At 46.4% G+C, this 20,699-nt stretch overlaps 1 protein-coding gene and 1 long non-coding RNA gene across 6 annotated transcripts in view; one reads left to right on the top strand and one right to left on the bottom strand.

The window, feature by feature from the left end:
- The window catches only part of LOC135899974 (irregular chiasm C-roughest protein-like), an 872,345-nt gene that overhangs the window by 627,443 nt on the left and 224,203 nt on the right, over nucleotides 1–20,699 (bottom strand). The gene's annotated exons all lie outside the window — the stretch shown is intronic.
- The window catches only part of LOC135899977 (uncharacterized), a 322,265-nt gene that overhangs the window by 256,847 nt on the left and 44,719 nt on the right, over nucleotides 1–20,699 (top strand). The window lies entirely within an intron of this gene.

Below are 20,699 nucleotides of genomic sequence, written 5' to 3'. Positions count from 1 at the left end.
CATATCTCTGGCTAAGTAGTCAATTATTTCAGAGTGCATAAGTGCGAATGAAGCTACAGAATCGCGAAATATTTGCGTTTATTTAGAGACACGGCGTGCTCATGACTAAACTGACGCCGATCGACTTTCTTCTCTTCAATCAAACGCTGAGCGGCACTGAGTGTATATCTGCTTTTCCAACCGTTTTTTTTCTATTTTGGCGCCGTTTTGCTATACACATACTTGCTGACGTGCTTCCGTTACCGCCAGCGCTGCGGCGCAGGCCATACCAACACCTGGTGTTCGATAACAGAGATGTTAATCATACATCGATCAAGAAAGAGCATCACTTCATCTTTCAAGAAATTCCTAGTCACTTCGGCAAAATGGGTAACGAGCACGCCGATAATGCTGTTTGAACAGCTTTTGAAGACAACATTCAAGAATTCATCCAGTTTTCACGTTCAGGTGAAGCTAGAATGCTTCGCGTGATGAACAAGACATCCAGCTCGTTGCGTGGCACACAAGAACTTTGCAAAGCAACCGGCTGCACCGCGCGAAGTGCACCGACTTTGCATCCCACCGAAACTCCACCGATGCGATGCGACGCCGCTTTGTATAGGCTATGGCTAGGGATAATCCTTCGCAAATTGTTTTGCCTTCCGTATCGGCATGGCCGATAACGCTGCTTGGGATAACTGTAGTTGCGAGGGAACTGTTCAACATATTTCGCATGAGTGTCCTTGATAATGTACACAGAAACAATCGTTTGCGACTACGCTACGGAGAATCGATCAATGACAAACCATTATCAGCACAAATTATTTTGGGATAGTGACCTAACAAGCCGTAGCAGCAGAGGGCTGCTAATGCATTGTTGCAATTCTTATGAACAACAAACCTGCACGAGTGACGGTAGAACTGGCAAGTTTTAATTGTTATCTTGTGCTGCGGACGACAGTGATCGTGTGCATGTGTGCACACGCAATGTGTGCACTACGTTGCACACGTGTGCAACGTGTGCACACGCATCGTGTGCACTCCACGCAACTTAAGTGTACCACGATTGCAGTCAAAGAGCTCCAAACTGCAGAAGCCAAACCACTACTTCTGGAGCATTTGACCATGACTTACCCGAATCACCTGCAACCTTGCGCAAATAGGCCTGCCAAAGTGGACGAAGACCGCTGCGTAGCTGCATGCTATATTTCCTACCCGCAATGGTTGCTTATTCGCTATGGCGTTGGGCTGCTAAGCACGAGTTCGCGGGATCAAATCCCGGCCAAGGCGGCCGCATTTCAGTGGGGGCGAAATGCGAAAACACCAGTGTACTTAGATTTAGGCGCACGTTAAAGAACCCCAGGTGATCCAAATTTCCGGAGTCCCCCACTACGGCGTGCCTCAATATGAGATCGTGGTTTTGGCACGAAAACTCCATAATTTAATGCGTGTCTTTTTTCTAAATTCTATATTCCCTCTTGGAGATATGCATGGTCTGCCCGTCTGGACTGTATGGCCCCGTCGACAGTTGTGAAATGCGCGGCTATAGCTACTGCTCTACGCAAACTAAAGATTTTGCCTCTACGGAATGTCGCCCTCCTTACGGGCTCAAAGGATGCATTGCGACAACTCTACCGTCCAATTGCAGCGCGAATTCGAGTTCTTTCACGCCCTCGTGAAAGAACTCGACAACAAAGGCTTCGCAGTAAAGTTTCAGTGGATTTATTGCCACATTAATATTGCTGCCAATGAGAAAGCTGATGTTCTGACATACGTAACGCTCTATCATACTCCTTCAATCAAGGCCTCAAATAGTGATCAAGTTGAAAAAGCCTGAAATTCGTAATCGCTTTGAGTCATTTTGGTTTCCACCACATATGCCCTGCGTAATGAAGAGATTTCGTCGAGAGGAAACGTCACTTCTATATAGAATATGGGCAGGATATGCTCGTGCACCAGCATGGTTATTTAAGACGGGGCGTGTCACTTCTCCGAACTGCACGGCATGCGACGAGACAGCGAACATTGAACACTTTCTGTGGCCATGTCCGAAATATCGAAATGAAAGAGACGCTCTTCTCAAGAACCTGAAAAAAATTGGCTGGCGATTACGCTTCTTGGTAATGCGACCTTTGAGCGCAGCTGCTGCCTTATTTCAACAGCAGGCAACCGCATACAGAACACGCACTGCCGAATGGAGGCGGTTCTGCGTTTCGGATTGGGCAGCACACACCACGACCCGCCACTACCGAGCCGGCGCTCGGCGACGCGCGTTCGCGCCATATTATAGTGGGTCACCGCCGCGAAGATGGGGGCGGCCGCGATTAGCCATTATTATTCAATGTTTTAATGTTTCTTCTGAGGTGTGATTATGAAATGGGTGGAGAACAGGGGTATTGAGTAGAGGTCACAACACTCATTCACCCACAGACGGGCTACAATGTGGCCGCACTAGGTGGGGGTGGCAAGTAGAAGTAAGGGAACGAAACGCTATAACTGTCTTTCGAGTCACCGCAATGGCACTGAACCAGGTAGGGGGAGGTATAAGCCAAGAGTGGAGGAGGGAGAAGGACAGCCAGACGCAAGCACTGCCAGATGCGACCAATGCCACTGACGAACGCGCCCCGCAAACGGCGAAGCGAGAGACACGGCTGAGAGCCGTACAGCCACGCGACGCGGTGACGGAGGAGCGGCGAGCCGTGGATCACGCGCGATGCGACAAGGAGAACCCACCGACGGCACCGCGGCAGTGCCGCGGCAGCAGGAGAAGGGATTGCGAGGGCGGAGTGGACAGTAGCGGCGAGTCACCGCAACGGCACAAGGAAGGGGGCGAGAGGACAGGCGAGAACACGTGATCCGGCTTTGGAGGACAAGGGGAAAGCAAGACTCACGCCGCGCGAGAGAGGTGGCAACAGGAGTGCGGATGATGACCTTGGTTACGGCGAGGCCGACGGCGACGCGAAAAGCTAGAACGGACGCCAAAGAGCTGCGCTCTAAAAAGGGCCTTCCACTTTGATGAACATGCGGTGAAACACCACAGTGATGTTGTAAGAGGCGTTCGGGTGGAGCAAATGCTGGTATTGATCGTCAGGCTAAACGTCCTGTTGAGAGTCGTCACCTCAGATGGGTCAAAATAACAGGTTTAACTTATTGAATATTGGTTGGTTTATGCATTAATACATGCCATAATATTAGGGCCCTGGCGCAAAAGTCCGTGGAAACGCAATGCGAGAGACGAAGCCACTGCTGTTCTACTTACGGCCGTCAGATCCTTGACATTCTTTGAACGCTGCCCGGGCACTTCGCCTACTTGCACGCAAGAAGTCACAAGATCTAGGGAGTTCAAGTGCCTTCAGTTGCCGATTACATAAACTGGACCCCAAGTTACGGTACAACTGCCATCTAGCCTTTCCAGCGGCGAAACAAGCTTGCTGTGCCGCTTGTGGCTGGGAGTGGCGGTCACGAACGCATACTCCTGTCGTTTGGGAATGGCCGAGAGCCCAATGTGCGGCTCCTGTGGGTGCGAGGAAACCATCGAGCACCTATTGTGTACATGTCCTCGCTACGACGTACAACGCCTCCCTCTGAGGGCAACTTTACACCGACCGGACTCGAGACCGTTCACCGAGTCAAAGATACTCGGACTATGGCCACACTCGTCACTGGCTCGAAAAGCGATTCGTGTACTAGTGCAATACTTGAAGTGCACCGGCTTAAGAGACCGTTTATAGTGTCCCTGTGTAGCGTCCCTCCCACACGCACTCAGCGCTTACTCTCTCAATTTTTCCTCTTTCTATTCCACTTTCCCCCACCCCCAGTGTAGGGTAGCAAACTGGATGCTCTTCTGGTTGACCTCCTTGCCTTTCATATCCTTGTTTTCTCTCTCTCTTCATGAGTAATCTGGGCTTGGTTTGTTTATTTATTTTTAGTTTTTCTTCGGTCTTCTCCGCCTCTTTATTCTCTGCCCTTTCATGTGTCTCGGACATGTGATGTGATGTAGCAAGCCCTGTGGCTGACATACTCAGTTTCCATTAAACTCTTTCTCTCTCTGTCTCTCATTCTCAAGTAAAGCTTCAACTATGTCCCACTATGAAGATCTCTTGAATGTTCCGAGCGCAGCTTTCGTACATGCAGCATCCCGATGTAGCAAAATTTTATCAGTTGATCACGACTAAAGAGCATAACTTGTAGCCACATTTCTAGCAAAGGTAACAGCTGTCAGAACATGATTTCAGCATTGAGCACTCCAATGCCAAAAGCAAGAGAGAAAAACAAAAAGTGAAAGGTAGCGACGTTAACTCGAAGACAGCAATCCAGTTTGCTGTCTGGCAGAGAAGGGGTAAGAGGACACATAAAGCTGAAAGAGAGAGAAGGAGAAGCATGGGAACATGCACACACGTAAAAGAAAACTCGGATGTGTTACAGTCATTAAACTACGTCACCTAAACGACGGAACTTCAGTAGCACCTTCGCCGCGTTCGGGTTAGAGCGTAGTATAAACGGGTACGCCAAGATCACCTGCTCGGAAAGTGGCGGGTGGCCGAGGCATGCCAGCACTGGCACAAACGACAGTCTCTCAGCAGTCTAGCTGGAACAATAACAAAGGACATGTTATATGGGTTCTTCGCTGCTGAAATTGTCACAGGTGGCACTGTCGGCTGTTCCGATGCGCCGAGCAATGTATTGGTGAAAAGTAAATTAAGGCACACTTATCGAAAAACATTTGTCTCGGTTGAATTTGACGTCCTTCAGTGTACCACATTTGCAGGCTTGGAGTGACGCCTGACACCGGCAAAAGATGCCGAGAGCGAGTGGGGCTATATTAATCCAAGGAAAACCAAAGAAAGCTTCAACAAAGACACTCCCTAATCAAAACAGGAATTGGCCTCCCTGGTGCAGTATTCGGCCACTACCTCCCTGATGATTCCTGCAGTTTAACCATGGCCCTCAGTCCGCAGCAGCTGCAGAGCGCCTGACAAAGGCGGCGGTCACACCTGTAACGCAGCAGCGGATGATAAGAATATCTGGGTCCGGACAGGCCGCCAATGGAAACACCCCGGCCAACCTTTAACTGCCGAACTCTGTCGAGTGAGGTTAGTTTAGCAGGACTCTTTGAGGAACTGTCAGACATTTTTTGCGATATCATCGGCCTTAGTGACTTAAAAAAAAACTGTTGACACTCATACATTCCTGAATAACGGCCATATCCTCTGCTATGGAGGTCTCCCAGATAAGAAGCAATACGGGGTAGGATTCCTAATCCATAAGGACATAGCGGGCAACATTGACGAATTCTACAGCATAATGAGAGGGTAAAAGTAGTCGTAATCAAGCTTACTACGAGGCATAAATTAAAGGTAGTACAAGCCTACGCTCCAATAACCAGCGCTCCAACAACCAGTCATGATGATGAGGAAGTAGATCAGTGTTATGAAGATGTTAAATTAGCGGTGAAAAAGTGCAAACTCGGTATACTGTAGCGATGGGTGACTTCAATGGAAAAGTGGGGAAAGAGCAGGCGGGTGAACAAGCACTTAGCAACTACGGGGTCCATTCTAGAAACGCTAGAGGAAAGATGCTGGTACAATTCTCAGAAAGGAATAAGCTGAGAATAATGAACACCTTTTTCAGGAAGCGTGCCAACAGAAAGTGGACCTGGAAAAGCCCTAATGGTGAAACAAGAAATGAAATTGATTTCATACTTTCTGCCGATCCCAGCATAGTGCAGGAATGTAGAAGTGATAGGTAGGGTAAGGTGCAGTGATCATAAGTTAGTGAGGACTAGAATTCACCTCAATTTGAAAAGAGAAAGAGTAAAATTGGTCAAGAAGAAACAGGTAAACTTACAGGCAGTAAGGGTAAAAGCAGACAAATTTAGGCTGGCACTTGCAAACAAATATGCAGCCTCAGAACAGAGAGATGATGATGACATAGAGGTAATGAATGAAACCGTAACGAGGCTGGCTTCAGAGGCAGCAGTTGAAGTGGGAGGCAAGGCACCAAGGCAACCAATAGGCAAGAGAGAGAGAGAGAGAGAGAGAAAGCAAGGGTAGGAAAGGTAGGGAGGTCAACCAGAACAGCATCCGGTTTGCTACCCTACACTGGAGGTAGGGGAAAGGGGAATAGAAAGAGGAAGAAAGGGAGAGAGTAAGCACTGAGTACGTGTGGGAGGGACACCGTACACAATGACACTATAAGCGGTCTCTTAAGCCCGTGCACTTCAAGTACCGCACTAGTGCACGAATCGCTTTTCGAGCCAGTGACGGTTGTGGCCACGGTCCGAGTATCTTTGACTCGGTGAACGGTCTCGAGTGTAGTCTGCGTAAAGTTGCCCGCAGAGAGAGGCGTTGGACATCGCAGCGAGGGCAGGTACACAATAGGTGCTCGATGGTCTCTTCGCACCCACAGGAGTCGCACATCGGGCTCTCGGCCATTTCCATACGGTAGGAGTATGCGTTCGTGAACGCCACTACCAACCACAAGCGACACAACAAATAGGCAAACTCTCCCAAGTAGCAAATGACCTAATGAAGAAACGACAAGGAATGAAATTATCCAACTCAAGAGATAAGACAGAATTCGCGGAACTGTCAAAACTTATCAACAAGGCGAAAATAAGGGATATTCTAAATTCTAGCGTGAGAAAGACTGAAGAAGCCGTAAAAAATGGACGCAGCCTGAAATCAGTGAGGAGGAAACTTGGCATAGGACAAACCAAGCAGTATGCACTAAACGATAAGTAGGGTAGTATCATCAGCAATCTCTAAGGTATAGTAACAGCAACGGAATAATTCTATACTGACCTGTACAGTACCCAGATGCGTCAAAATACCTCCTTTCGAAGTAGTAAGGAACAGTTTACAGAGATTCCTTCTATAACTAGCGATGATGTTGGAAGGGCCTTGCCAAACATGAAAAAAAAAAGAAGCGCCAGGGAAACATGGAATAACAGTCGATTTAATCAAAGATAGAGGAGACATAACGCTTGAAATACTGGCGGCCCTCTATTTGAACTGTCTGCCAACTTGAAGAGTCCTAGAGAACCGGAAGAATACCAACATTATTCTAGTTTTTAAGACGGGACACGTCAAAAAATTGAAAAATTAGAGGCCTATTAGCTTACTCCCAGTATTATATAAAATATTCATCAAGATAATCTTCAATAGAATAATGGAACACTGGACTTTATTCAACCAAGGGAACAGTCAGGTTTCGGGAAACCATACTCTACAATCGATCACATCCATCTCATCACTCAGGTAATCGAGAAATCAGCAGAGTACGATCAGTCTCTCTATATGGCTTTCATAGATGACGAAAACGTATTTGATTCAGTAGACACACCAGCAGTCACAGAGGCATTGCGTAATAAAGGAGTACAGACCGCTTACGTAAATACCTTGGAAAACATCTACAGAGATTTCACAGCTACCTTAATTCTACACAAGAAAAGGAGCAACATACAGGTACCTACGAAGAAAGGGGTCCGTTAAGGAGACACAATCTCTCCCCTGCGTGCTTGGGAGAAGTATTCAAGCTATTAAACTGGGAAGGCTTAGGAGTAAGCATCGACGGCGAATACCTTAGCAACCTTCGGTTCGCCGATGACATTGTTCTATTCAGCAACACTGCAGATGATATACAACAAATGATTGAGGACCTTAACAGAGAGAGAGAGTATAAGAGTGGGGTTGAAGATTAATATGCAGAAGACAAAGATAATAATGAACAACCGGTCAAGGGAACAAGAGTTCAGGATCGCCAGTCAGGTCTAGAGTCTGTGAAAGAACACGTTTACCTTGGTCAGTGAATCACAGGGAACCCTGATCATGAGAAGGAAATTCATAGAAGCATAAAGAAATGGGTTGGACCGCATACGGCAGACATTGTCAGCTCCTGACTGGAAGCTTACCGTTATCATTGAAAAGAAAGGTATACAATCGGTGCACTTTACCGGTGCTGACATATGGGGCAGAGACTTGGAGAATGACAAAGAAGCTTGAGAACAAGTTAAGGACCGCGCAAAGAGCGATGGAACGAAGTATGCTAGGCATAACCCTAAGAGACAGAAAGAGAGCGGCTTGGATCAGAGAGCAAACGCGTATAGATGATATTCTAATAGACATTAAGATAAAAAAATGGCTCTGAGTAGGTCATGTAACGCGCACATTAGATAACCGTTGGACTATTAGGGTGACAGAATGGGTACCATGAGAAGGGAAGCCCAGTAGAGGACGGGGGAAGCCTAGGTAGTGCGACGAAATTGGGAAATTTGCGGGTGCTAGTTGGAATCGGTTGGCGCAGGACAGAGGTAATTGGAGATCGCAAGGAGAGGACTTCGTCCTGCAGTGGACATAAAATGGGCTGTTGCTACGGCTACTGCTGCTCCTGATGATAATGATATGGTCCAGATGGTGTACGAAATCAGAAATATGAGTACAGGCGATGAAAATGAGTATGCGGGAAACTTGGCGTTTTCAATATAAACGGCGCGGCATCACGCGTGAGCATTCAAAGCTTTGTTGCTGCATCTATGCTTAACAGTAAGATGAGTTTAAGCGCCCCTTCCTAGACCCAAATCAGATTACCAGAGACGATAGTCGCTGAAAAGAAGAACGCTTTGGCGCGAGCTTTTAGCTTACAGTTTACGGGCTTAAAAGTAAAACGACATAAGAAACAAGTACTTGTTTCAACTTCAGTTAGCATGAACGAAAATAATCGTAAACTGCCCTCGACCCAACCATGTACGTTGGGAGCGGAGAAAGGGTCTATCTTTCCAACATGAAGATGCATGAACGAGTAAACATCCCTAAATGAACTGGCGCAAATGAAGGCCACCGTTAATTGCGCCGCGCCTAATCGTCGCCCATAGTAACGAAGTTAATCCATGCCTCATTCAGTGTACTAAAGAACCATGCAAACCATAAGTCAGCCATTGACGGTAATACAGCTTAAGTTTCTCTACCAACCCCTCCTCGTTTTAATAAAAATCGTATGCCGTCAAGTATATATATAATGGAAGCCTACCTCCGATTTCATGGTGCTCTGATTACTAAAGCTCGCACATGTATATCGAAAGTGGGGGTGGAGTGGCGACAGGGTGCGTGTGCAATTTGTAACATCAGCCCCAAGGTTGAAGGGACTGTAGTGTTCGGCTGTTGACGATGGGGAGAGTGTTTCTGGCCATAAATAGACTAAAGACTTCAACAGGTCCGATGCTTACGTTTACTTAGAACAGCCTCGCATACAAGCACCAGTGACATTGCCTTCCCGCGAGTAGGCTGGATATTATGGAGGAAATTGTTTCGGATTCGACTTCCTCCGCGACACAGAGCTAGCAAGCTAGCTAGCTAGCGAAGACTAGCAGGTATATAGATGGTATGAATAGCACGGCAGTGGATGATGCGCCCCTGTTCAAATAGGCCATAACCATCATTCTCCCCTGCATGCGTTCTGGCAGGGTCTAGGCTTACCTTCACTTGATAAGTGTTGCTCGTGGGGAAAACTTGCAGGAAGCACTTGCAAGGCTAGGCAACCTGTAACTAGCAGAAGTACTCCTTCTGCGTTTACCATGACCTGATTGTTTTTCTGATGCGCGATGAATGTTGTACTTCCTAAACATGGCTCAAATATGAGGCACGGCCTGCCAAAAATTGTAGAAATTGTAAGTGAACATTATAAAATTGACTTCTTGTTTTCCACCATTTTCCAGATTCATTCATGTGCAATTTTCAAAAGGCTTAAATGAGTTTGTGGATAGGTATCGATATAGCAGCAGACGAACTACGTGTACTACAGACAATTGCTCCACCAGGGCAAGTCTTGTCAAATGTGTTATACACTGAGCATTAAGGGGGGGATCTGTTAGGCACTCACAGAATATCAGAGATTCTCGTTATTTTCTGCAGTTCTTCTAAACGAAACTTCCTTAAAACGTGTAGGTGTTTTTACAAGTATTTCTCATCGTGCATGCTAAGCTTTATCTACAATATTGAGAAACTTTCTATTCCTACACTTTTATGTCTATCCACTTCAGTATTTTAGTTGAGGAACATTCAAACAGTAAATAATCCAAATAGTACGTTGAAACTTCTGTTAAGTATTTTTTACAAAGCGGGAATTTGGTTGAACAACAAATGACTTTAACACTGTAATTCGCTTCAAAATAATTTTTTCAACGTTTACATCTTCTTATAAAGGCAACTTAGCATGAAATATCTTTTATTTAAAAAAAATATACCAAAGTAAATATAATTTTTTTAGCTCAGTAGGTTCATTAGACAATTTAGAACAAGTATACTAAATGCCACAGTGAAAGGTTTCTTAGTTCTGGAGATAATGCTCCTTCTGTCAGAAAAAAAAACTTTTTCCAGAAATCACTTTCAAGGGCTCAGTTGTAAACTATGAAGCATAAATTCAAGAGAAATATAATTTCCCGCATCGTTCTTGAGGTGTTCCTTTGCAAAATTCTACCTGTTAATTTCTCCAGTTTTTCTCTTAGGATTGCTTTTGAGTAACAGCGATCTTCATGAGGCTTGCCAGCGAGCGTGGCATGAACACGTTGTTCATGCAAGGTACCATACCGATTTCAGCAGAATCTGCGCTTTTTCTTCAGGTGTGATTAGAAATTATACAATCATGTTTTCTGAGTGTTGCATGTGAACGTGGCGATTAGGTTTCTACAGCAAATTTGAACTGCTATGAACAAGATCGCTGTTGCACAAACCAGCGCACTGCCACTAATGGTCAGCAATGACATTTTTGGTGAATTCTCTAAACTCCGAAAAACTGAAACATCTCAATTGGAAATGCAAAAAGACAACTTTTCGCACCGTCAAAGTTCTTATTTTAAAAAAGAAGATTTGTGTCAAACAGCCGACAAGCCAAGGCGATTTTTATAGGGGGGAGGTAGCCTTGGCGCCACGTTTGAAGCACTTCTAATGCTCTTTCCGGCAGAAAATTTGGAGGATGTGTTCTCCAATAGATGTTGTATGTTTCATTAGCAAATTGAATATACGATCTTTCGAAGGTAATTAATTATCTGTCATCCGCTCCTATGCGAACATAAAACCTAGGCATGCGCGAAGCACATCACTGTCAAAAGCGCATCACGATTTGTACAGACAACGCCAATGGAAATTGAGACAGGTAAAGACAGGACATAATGGCCCTGATGGCTCAGAAGAGTTTTCACAAACGAACGCAGTAGTAGACTCCATTGAAGAATACTACGCGTTCCACACCGTTCACATAGCACATGCCATTCATAAGGATTCCAGCTACCAGCAGCCGTCAAAACGGCGCACTAGTGCGCCAACCACGGATGAAGTTAGCGTGGGATGCGCCAAGCGAAGCGTCAAGAATGAGTGCAATGTTCTTTGCGCAAGATGCAGAGTCGTGTGTGCGCTTAAGTACAGCTTGCGCTTACGCACAATCTTCCGCCACCAACACAACATCGAACCAATACACTGAATCCCACCACACATACAAAAATAGCCTCTGATTACTGGACACTACACCAGCCTAACGACCAGAAACTTGACCATAGAAACTGATAAATAAGTCTGACATTACTTATTGCGAGGTCTGACCATACGTCTATTGTAAATCTCTTGAATCTTGGAACCTTCATAGGCTTTGACACTTATCTCTTAACTCTATCCTATTGACCACCGTAGTGTCAGCCCCAGATTCCCGCGTGCTGTACATATTGCCCCATACGCCGCAGGGCTATAGTGCTCTGACCAGTCTGAAAGCAAGAATATCATGTACGGTCAATAGTTCACCGATAGGAGCCTTAAGATTGCTCGTGCAACTTGAATTCGATATGTACAGCCGATTATTCACATATGTGGATTGAAAAAACCCCTTGCATACCTATATAACACAACATGTACAAAGAAAAGCACTCAGCAGCGCTCGACAAGTTTGACACCCGCCCCTCACAAGAAAGCAGAATCTTTCCCAGTCAGGAGATTAGTACCTTCCTTTGGTCTTGGCACGGGCTATATCAACTGTATTGGCTCCAACAGTAAACTTCAACTTCTTTTACCCTGGGGGTTGCCAGCATCAGCCTGTGTGGAAAGTACTAGTGTATATTTATTTAAGCGTCATGGTTGCATGAGAATCTTCAGTCGGTATCAGGCGCCTTTGTGCTTGCACGGACAGACTTCCTTCATTCTTTCTCTCACTTTTTTTTCAGCAGCTTGCCCTGCGGCACGTGTGTTTAATCTCTTCTTTTCTCTGCATGTTCTCCAGCCATCATTCTTATCCCAGTGCATAGTATGGTCAACCTGGCATTTACGCTACTTAACCTCTCTGCTTTTTTTCTCTCTTTCTTTCACTCTCTCTCTCTCTCTGTCTGTCTGTATGTTTCTAAGATATTATGAGATCTGCGAAATGTTTAGTTCATCACTCTGAGTGAGAGCTCGGAGTCTTTAACTCAATTTTTATGAAGACAGACGCCGTGGTTGCATTTTCCTGGGACAATCTCTAAACACCTGAAGATGCTTCGTTGAACATTACTGCGATGTGCCTTGTAATCGTCAATTACAACGGAGGGAGGGCACTAACAAACGACATGGAGGTCGCGCATGTGGAAAGCCACCAAAATGAGCGTGTCGATGCATAGTGAAAAGGCAGCGTGAACTTGGGCAGAGCCGGTAATTCAGCGTCTGGCCATCGCGTGCCCAATTACCTCGCGGGCCAGCTGGGACAGGGGTGCCTGAAGCCAGGTCGCGATGGGCAAGGACGCCGGAAAACCTGTTTAGCCTCGGCCGCGTCGTCAAGCATTCGGCGCGGCACCCGAACTACTCGACCCGGCGGAGTCCTTTGGGTACGAGCGTCCATCGAGCGCTTCGACACGTAATTAAACGTGGCCGTCGCGTACTAAACAAGCATCCCGAGATCGAACTATATCCAAAAATGGCAGTGAAGTCAGTAGCGGGAAATCAATAGGGCAATCGGCTGTACAAAACAATATATTACTATTACGGAAAATAATTTCAAGTGATGCTGATAAAAAACAGTGGCGGACTGTTAGTGATTGTCATTTATTTCACGTGTGTGTGTACGACTTCTAAAGTACACTATGTTATAGTTATTTGATTCGTGCTTATTCAACCTAATTTAATCTGCAGTCATGCTACGTCAATACAAGAAGCGTATCCGAAACGAAACGCCAAGTTTTTTCTATTTGGAAGCTCTCTCTCCATTAACGGAAGTTTCCGAACCCGCCTACAGATTAGGCAAACGAAACGTGCGAGTATTTTTATTGACAAGTAAGCAAGCTACAATAAGCGCGTCTCAGTATGTACATATCTGGATTATACAGTCCATAGGATGGCCCCAATTACTTCCGTAACTTGTGTATTTCGACAATTTGTGAAAATTTCAGACCATGTGCGCACCCCGGAATTGTACCGAGTTTCTGCGACTCACCTGTTTTCAGGTTATGTGGCTAGAAGAACTCCGGCTCATTTCGCTCAGATCGCCGGCGAGGCAATGCGTGCACATGTCCACCACATTGCTCGGACCCTTTCCCACCTCTTCGCTGCACTCACCGTGGACAGACGCCGCACGTCATTTAGCACAACTGTCAGTGCATAAGCACTAATTGGAATGGCTGATAGTCCTGCTTGTGATGTTTCCGGATGCGAGGAGAACATTCACCACTTATTGTGCCATTGTCATCAATTTGAAGCACAAAGACTATCTTTGTCCAACACATTTAGGAAATTAGATGATCGTCCTCTGAGTGAGCAGACAGTACTAGAGCACCGTCTCCACCGATCATCGGCTCAGGAGGCAGTGAAGGCACTTTTGTGCTTTCTCAGAACTTTTGATTTGCGCAAGCGGCTTTAACTCAAGTGCTGTCCGTACAAGTACCTACACCTTCTCTCTCTTCCCCTTCTCCCTTACCCCAGCGTGGGGTAGCAAACAAGACTATTGACTGGTTAACATCCCTGCTTTCCTATATTCTACTCTTTTTCTCTCTGTGAGTGCATAGCCTGCCTCGCCTACGTCGAAGTATACACCTGCGACCAGGTCGGTGTCTCCTGTGTGGTGTTTGTGCCGTCCTGAAGTACGCTTCAGAATTCCGGGACTTCAGAAATAGTCAGATCTTCCACCGCTTGGACAAAAAAATGGAGCTTACTCCTGTTGCACGAGAAATACGCTTCTATACTTACGGATGGACCACATCGACCAGTTGTGCTGGTGGTGTGTTTATAGTTACAAGACGAGTAACGCCACGATTCCGGACGTCACATGCCACGACGTCCGCGGCTGCAGAACTCACGGCTCTGCGCAAAGTGCTTCGATTTATTGACACAAAGATTCTTGCTACATGGGTAGTGTTTTCTTACTCGAGACAGGCTTTACACAGCATGCAGTAAAGTCTCATTCGTGGAGCTCACGAACAGCGATCACACGAAATCGTCAAACTTCATCACGACGTCAAACAGAAAGACAACGAAATTATCTTCCAGTGGCTACGTAGTCATTGCGGGATCAGTGGAAATGATCAAGCAGAAAAGACTGCCAGAGAGTCACATCAAGAAGAACACAGCGTTCTCATTCCTATTTCTAGGAGAGACGCTGCAAGGCAGCTCCGTCACATGGCACGCATGCTCTCTTAAACAGAGCGGAACAGCCCGAATATAAGGTGCACCAGGTTGTACGAACTGAACCCTTTGCTCCTACTCCGACCTCCACAAGGACTTCACCGGCACGAGGCATCGCTTTTATACCCGCTGTGGTTGGGACTGGCTCTCACGAAGGTGTACACTACTTTGATTGGAATGACTGAAAGTGCTGCTTGCGACGTCTGCGGCATGGAAGAGAACATGGAACGTTTATTGTGCCATTGACATTGATTTCAGTCGGAAAGACAAATATTGTCTATAGCATTGCGACGACTGGACGATTGGCCGTTGTCTGTGCAGGTGCTACTTGAAGACCGTCCCCATCGCTCGTCGGCCCACAATACTATGAAAGAACTTTCGTCTTTCTTGAAGGCGACTGGCCTATGCGAACGCCTTTGACTCGCCCAGGCCCTCCGCGTGCGTGCGCGAGCTCACCGCGGCTTCCCTCTCCCTCTCTTCCCTCTCTCTATCTTATCTTTCCATTTCCTCTTTCCTGTCCCCCAGAGTAGGGTACCCAATCAGACACATTTCTCGTTAACAACCCTGCCTTCTATACCTCACGTACCGTTCAAGTACGCGTGTAATGCGCCCATGGCGCCTTCATAAAGCTTTCTCATTGTACTCGATGCTCGCAACCACGTAGTGATAATTGTGGCTACAGTGAGAGAACTCTTTAGAAAAGTCTTACTTTTAGGCATAATTCACTCAGCTCTTTGTCAACCCTAAGCAATTGATGCGATTTCATTCAAAAGTACACCTTCCCACTTCGTTTTGTCCACTCCCTTCTGTATATAAGCTTGGTCGCGTGAGGTGATCGCCACGATGCGCGCATTGGAAATAACTTGCGAATATCTAGGGTTGTATTTTGTAACGATTATTTTTTATTTTCCATTATTTCTGTTTTTTATCTTTAGCTCACCATGCCCCCCCCTCCCCCTCTCTGCACGATCTACGACTTCGGTGGCCGGGTGATGATGAGATATAAAGAGAAATTCAGGAAAGGAAGCTCCTTAAAAAATGTGGCCTTTGGTCGTATTTTCCTTCTTAAGAATTTGAGAATTGTACTACCATTTGCTGTTTCCTTGTTGCCTGCAGAATGCGCTCGGTAAGGTTCTGTTTTCTAACACAGGCCTTTGACAGAAATAAAGATTTCCCGAATATACATGCGCCCAATAAATGTGGATGGCGGTATCTTCTACACGCGGAATGCGACGTAGGCAAACTGATAAACAGAAATTTCGGCCGCCTGATTCATTTTGCCTTTATTTTCTTTTCTTTTTTTTGCATCGAATGGAATTGTGCGATCTTTAAAATAAGAGCGTCGGCATTAACAACGATGACAAACGTAGCTTTTTTAGAGACAAGACGAGAAAATAGAAAGATTTCGATTAGGTTTCACACAAGTACGCGCATGCAATGGCGAACTGCTGCTGAACGGCAAAGCTAACGCGTGGCTACGCAAAGCTCGTGGTTAATGGTGACCTAGCCTGCTCAACCGAGCGTGACTATGCACCTGTGCTTGGCTTGTTTGTTATTCCACAGCCAAGTTGAATGCAAGCCGCTGTATCTCAAAGATTGGTTTATCCAACACGTGAAATCAACGTCGAGGAGAGTGGACCGTAGAGAACTACAAGCTAGAACACATACACTAACGATTCCCCGGTGCCGAAAGTGAACCATCAAAGTCGTGTTCTCCTTAACAGAGAACCTACTCTTACATTGTTGAAACAAACCGCTTACAGCCGCACATGGGATTCTTAACACAGTCCGGACTAGCTCGTGCATGTAAACGGGTTCATAAAGTATTAGTAAATACAGAAACTACCGCATGTGTATTATTTAATTATCCCCGGGGAAAAAATGTGCTTGCGAAAGGTAAAACTAACGAGTAAGTTCGTACTTTTCGTCCATATTTTACCGTAACACCGTCAAAATGGTTATGTGGTGCAAACTGTAGATCATTCGGAGAGCAAATTTTCTAGTGAGATGAAAACTGAGTCCCTTGAGCATAAACAACAGCTTTCTCAACGAAGATCCTATTATACGGAAGAACAATTGGGATAGCAATGTGTTTTCTCAGAGTGCACCGGCCTGATTGACCGCTTATCGTCCTCGTGTGCGCCTTCCGTCAGAGAGGGTGATACTTCACTGTTGCGCAGTATCAACCTGTCCCCTCTGCCCTCTTTCTGTTTCCCCTTTCTCTTATTACCGATGTAGGGTAGCAAATTGGATTCTCGACTGGTTGGCTTTCCTGCCTTTCCCGCCTTTGCTTTCTCTTTCCGTCTTCGCCGGCAACTCGCGCTTCGCCGGCAACTCGCGAAACAGTTCAGTTTCGGGATGGATATACTAAAAGCGGTGCTAGTGTGAAAACCGAACTAAATGGAAAATGAGAACGAGAGACAAAGAGATAGAAAGGCAGGGAGATAAACTATAATAACGTGTCTGATTGGCTACTCTACACATGTGGAAAGGAAAAAAGAGACAAAAGAGGACCGATAAGAAAAATGATAAAGAGGCAGCCTGAGTTAAGGCACTTGAAGAGGAATGTTCACTGACAGTCACAAGCATTTGTACAAAGCAGCATACTGAAAGCACTTACCGCCTGCAATTGCTCCCTGTCTCACGCATAAATTTCATTCCTAGAAGCCCATACCTGCTTGATATAGCGACTAAGCGTGCATTGAATCCTTCCAGAATTGCTACTAGAGCACGCCCTCGCCTCTTTGAAGCACCGAAGCCTGCGAACTGCATTAAATGTTCATCTTAATTCATTACGCAGCAAAGCAATTACATTCTCTAGCACTGCGCCTCTAGCACGAGCTGTTTCGCGTGCCTTTCTCTGGCATAGAACGCGGGTCCCTATTAACTTTAATCTTTACTTCCTAAACGTAAGCACCGCGATAGTCGTTTGGGTTCAGGAAACGCATAAGTATTTGCTCTAGAGCGTTAGCTATGGTTATGGTTAAAGAAAAAAACAATTTCTTCCTTCTACTCACAACTATGAAAACCACTTTTAATGGGAGTCACTTTTTAATAAATAGCAATAAATAAGAACACCCGAATTAATTATTACAACGTATGTTGTCAGGATTGGGGGCTCAATCCCATCGCTCGAGACCCGTTGCCAAGATTGGAGTCCGGCATGAATTCGAAGGTAGCTGGCCCATGCCGTCGTCCAACTTATCCACGCCGAGGACGTTGATGAAGGGAAGAACTGCTTCTCATCGAGAACGAGGAATAAGGGTTTATTTACAGTATGTAAATCAGTCTAACATGACTGAGAAAAAGAGTGTCAGACCAACATGACTGCACGAGAGAAGTGTTTCAGTCTAACATGACTGCTCAAGAGAAGTGTCGAGCATTCGCACCACAGCAGTTTTTATGCACTCTGTCCGCCCGCGATACAAGGTGACGCGAACGTTCGATTACTCATTGTCAACTTGCCGCCGCCCCGCAGAACAGTTTACGCACACATAGGCACACACATTCTGATGTCTGGCGCCGGCGTCGGAGGGGTGCCGTTCCGGGAAGCATCGGAGCCATGGTGGGTAGCTCGTTGTCCTGCGTCGCGATCGGCGTGTGGGAAACAACAAAAACGGCTTTCCCGCGGCAGCTTGCTCATGCGTAGCAGATCAGGTCCGCGCTGGAGAGCTCCGGCACCATAGTTCGCCTATCGAACTCGTTTCGTCACAACGGCGATGGGGCTGGTGGATGGAGGCGGTTTTCAGCACAAAGTCCGCTTCTTCGAACGCATCCTAGTTGCAACGACGGAGAGTGGGGGATGCGCGTCTTGTCCCCCAGTTGTAATTGGGGGGCAATTTTGCCTTGCAGCTCGCCATTCTTAACAATGTTCGCCACTTTGCGAATAAGTGTAGTAAGCGACATGCTCAGAGCCTAAATATAGAAGCGTCCTTGCAGCTCTTGCTTTCTTGTCTTACGGGATGATAATTTCAATACCAAAATGAACACAAAAGAATAACAAAATTGTGAGGACAAATTAGCGCGATTTAAATATCGCCATGTTGATCAACTTTGCCCCAAAGTAAATCTTGCCGGATTAGCCACTTGCACCTGCCGCATTCGAGGTTGGAAGTTCGCGCTAATCGTGAACAGCGGTGGCTGAGCTTTGTGTGATGCCTTCAAATGAAAATATGAGGCACACTGCTCCTTCTATTTAGCCACATTGTTTTATCCTCAAGGATGTAAGAAACACCAATACCTGATGGATACGGGTCTTGTATTAGCGAGATCGCCGAAGGCATGATCAAGTTACGAGGATGAAGTGAAGCACGCCATTTGTTCTGCGTTTCGGACCGTCTCGGGCTGAAAGCCGGCTCGTGTTACGGCATATCGTCCAAACAAAATAAGCTTTACGGAACCGATCCCCTGCGGATTATTCTTCTTCTCGCGAGAGCTACTTAAAAGCGCTGAAAAGAAAACACGACGCAGTTTTAAAATTGCAGTTGATATCCACGTTTTTTTTTTAAGCGCAACATGAGAAAAGGGCTGCTATAATTCCCGTTCAAGGCTTTCACTTCACCGCAGTTGCGTTATTGTGTGCTCGTCGCTTCGTGCACGCCGTCTAGTTCCGTGCAGCAACCGCCAAGGTGCTCTACGACGCTGCGCTGCAGAGCAGGGAGTCACGGGTTAGATTCCGGCCGCGGCGACCAAGTTCTATTTGGACCACTTGGGTGCATCTTAAAGGAACGCAGCTTGTCAAAATCAATCCGGAGTTACCACACTCCTGCATCCTCATAATGGGGTCGTGGTACTGAAACATAAAACCCCAGAATTTTGATTATTTCTTTTTCGTGCGCTGCTTTGAGGGCTGTAACTGGCTCTCGGCAAGATTACCCGACGCTTACACCATCTTGTTCCACTGGCTCTGGTGGTTTTCCTTCAAATCTTACATCTCTCTCATATTCTTTTTTTTCATATTTCATTCTCTCTTTCTTTCATTTTTCAGGTAAGAAGCGTCACGTGCTGCCTTAATACGACGTGTGTCTACTTCCTTATCAGTATTGGTCCAGAAACATGTCGACTCGTTATGCTTTGCACAATGCTTTACGTCGCTGGCAAAGTCAGAAGAGGCTAATACTCCTGTCACGCGCTTTATTCGCGCAGGGCTGCATGCAAACTTCAATACTCCTGACCGTTATGCGTCATGCAGCCGATAGCGACGTCCCGCTCCGCTGATTGTTTACTGTTGTAAACACGGTTGGCGCATATTGCAGCCCGAAAAAGAAGCATAAAAGAAGAAGAGAGATATCTGGCGATAACGCAGAATCGGCAACTGAGGAATAAACTCCGCAGATGAATTGCGTGGCCGGGTGTGTAAACCTACGCACGCGAAGACAAGCCGGGCTTTCGGGCCGCGCGAGAAAGAAGAGCACGGTGCGAAATACGGGCACAGGGAGGGTGCAGGGGGGGAAGGGCAGAGCGCGATCAAAGGAAAGCCGCGCGATGAGCCGGAATGGGAAGTGCGATGGTTAAAAAAGGCTGTGGAAGAAAGGATACACTGTTTTCTTTGTACGCGATCTCTCCCCCCCTCCTCTTTCACTTTTCCTTTTTTTTTTTCCCGTGAGAGATGAACAACACTTCTAAAAGCAGGGCGCGCACAATATCGCGCAAACGCGACTGGCCACACAGAGTGGTGTTGTGCGTGGCATTTCTTGAGAATATATATATATATATATATATATATATATATATATATATCCGCGGCGTCGCCTCCTCAGCTTGAAAAGTTGCCGCAGACGCTGGAGGCGCCCTTGGAAAGCAATCACAAAAGCGGGCCACGGAGACCGAGCAATCTGCGGCAGCCACGCACGGCTACAAATAGGCGCGAGCGTCGGGTGGGCCAGCGAAAAAAAAAGCCATTAAAACGATGCGCTAGTGCAAATGTGGCCGGCAATTCATCACAGGGCAACAAGGGTCGGCAGTGCGGATACGCGGGCGGCACCAACTTCATGCTCGCAAAAAAGTGACGACATGCAATGAAGCGGGAAACAAGCGGTGCCGAAAACGTGCCTTCGTGAAAGAATCAACGTAAGGGGTGCAAGCATGACGCGTAGA

Source organism: Dermacentor albipictus, chromosome 4, assembly GCF_038994185.2.
Source record: "Dermacentor albipictus isolate Rhodes 1998 colony chromosome 4, USDA_Dalb.pri_finalv2, whole genome shotgun sequence".
Lineage (NCBI taxonomy): Eukaryota > Metazoa > Arthropoda > Arachnida > Ixodida > Ixodidae > Dermacentor > Dermacentor albipictus.
Note: the sequence above shows the minus strand (reverse complement) of the source record. Positions and strands in the feature narration are given on the sequence as shown.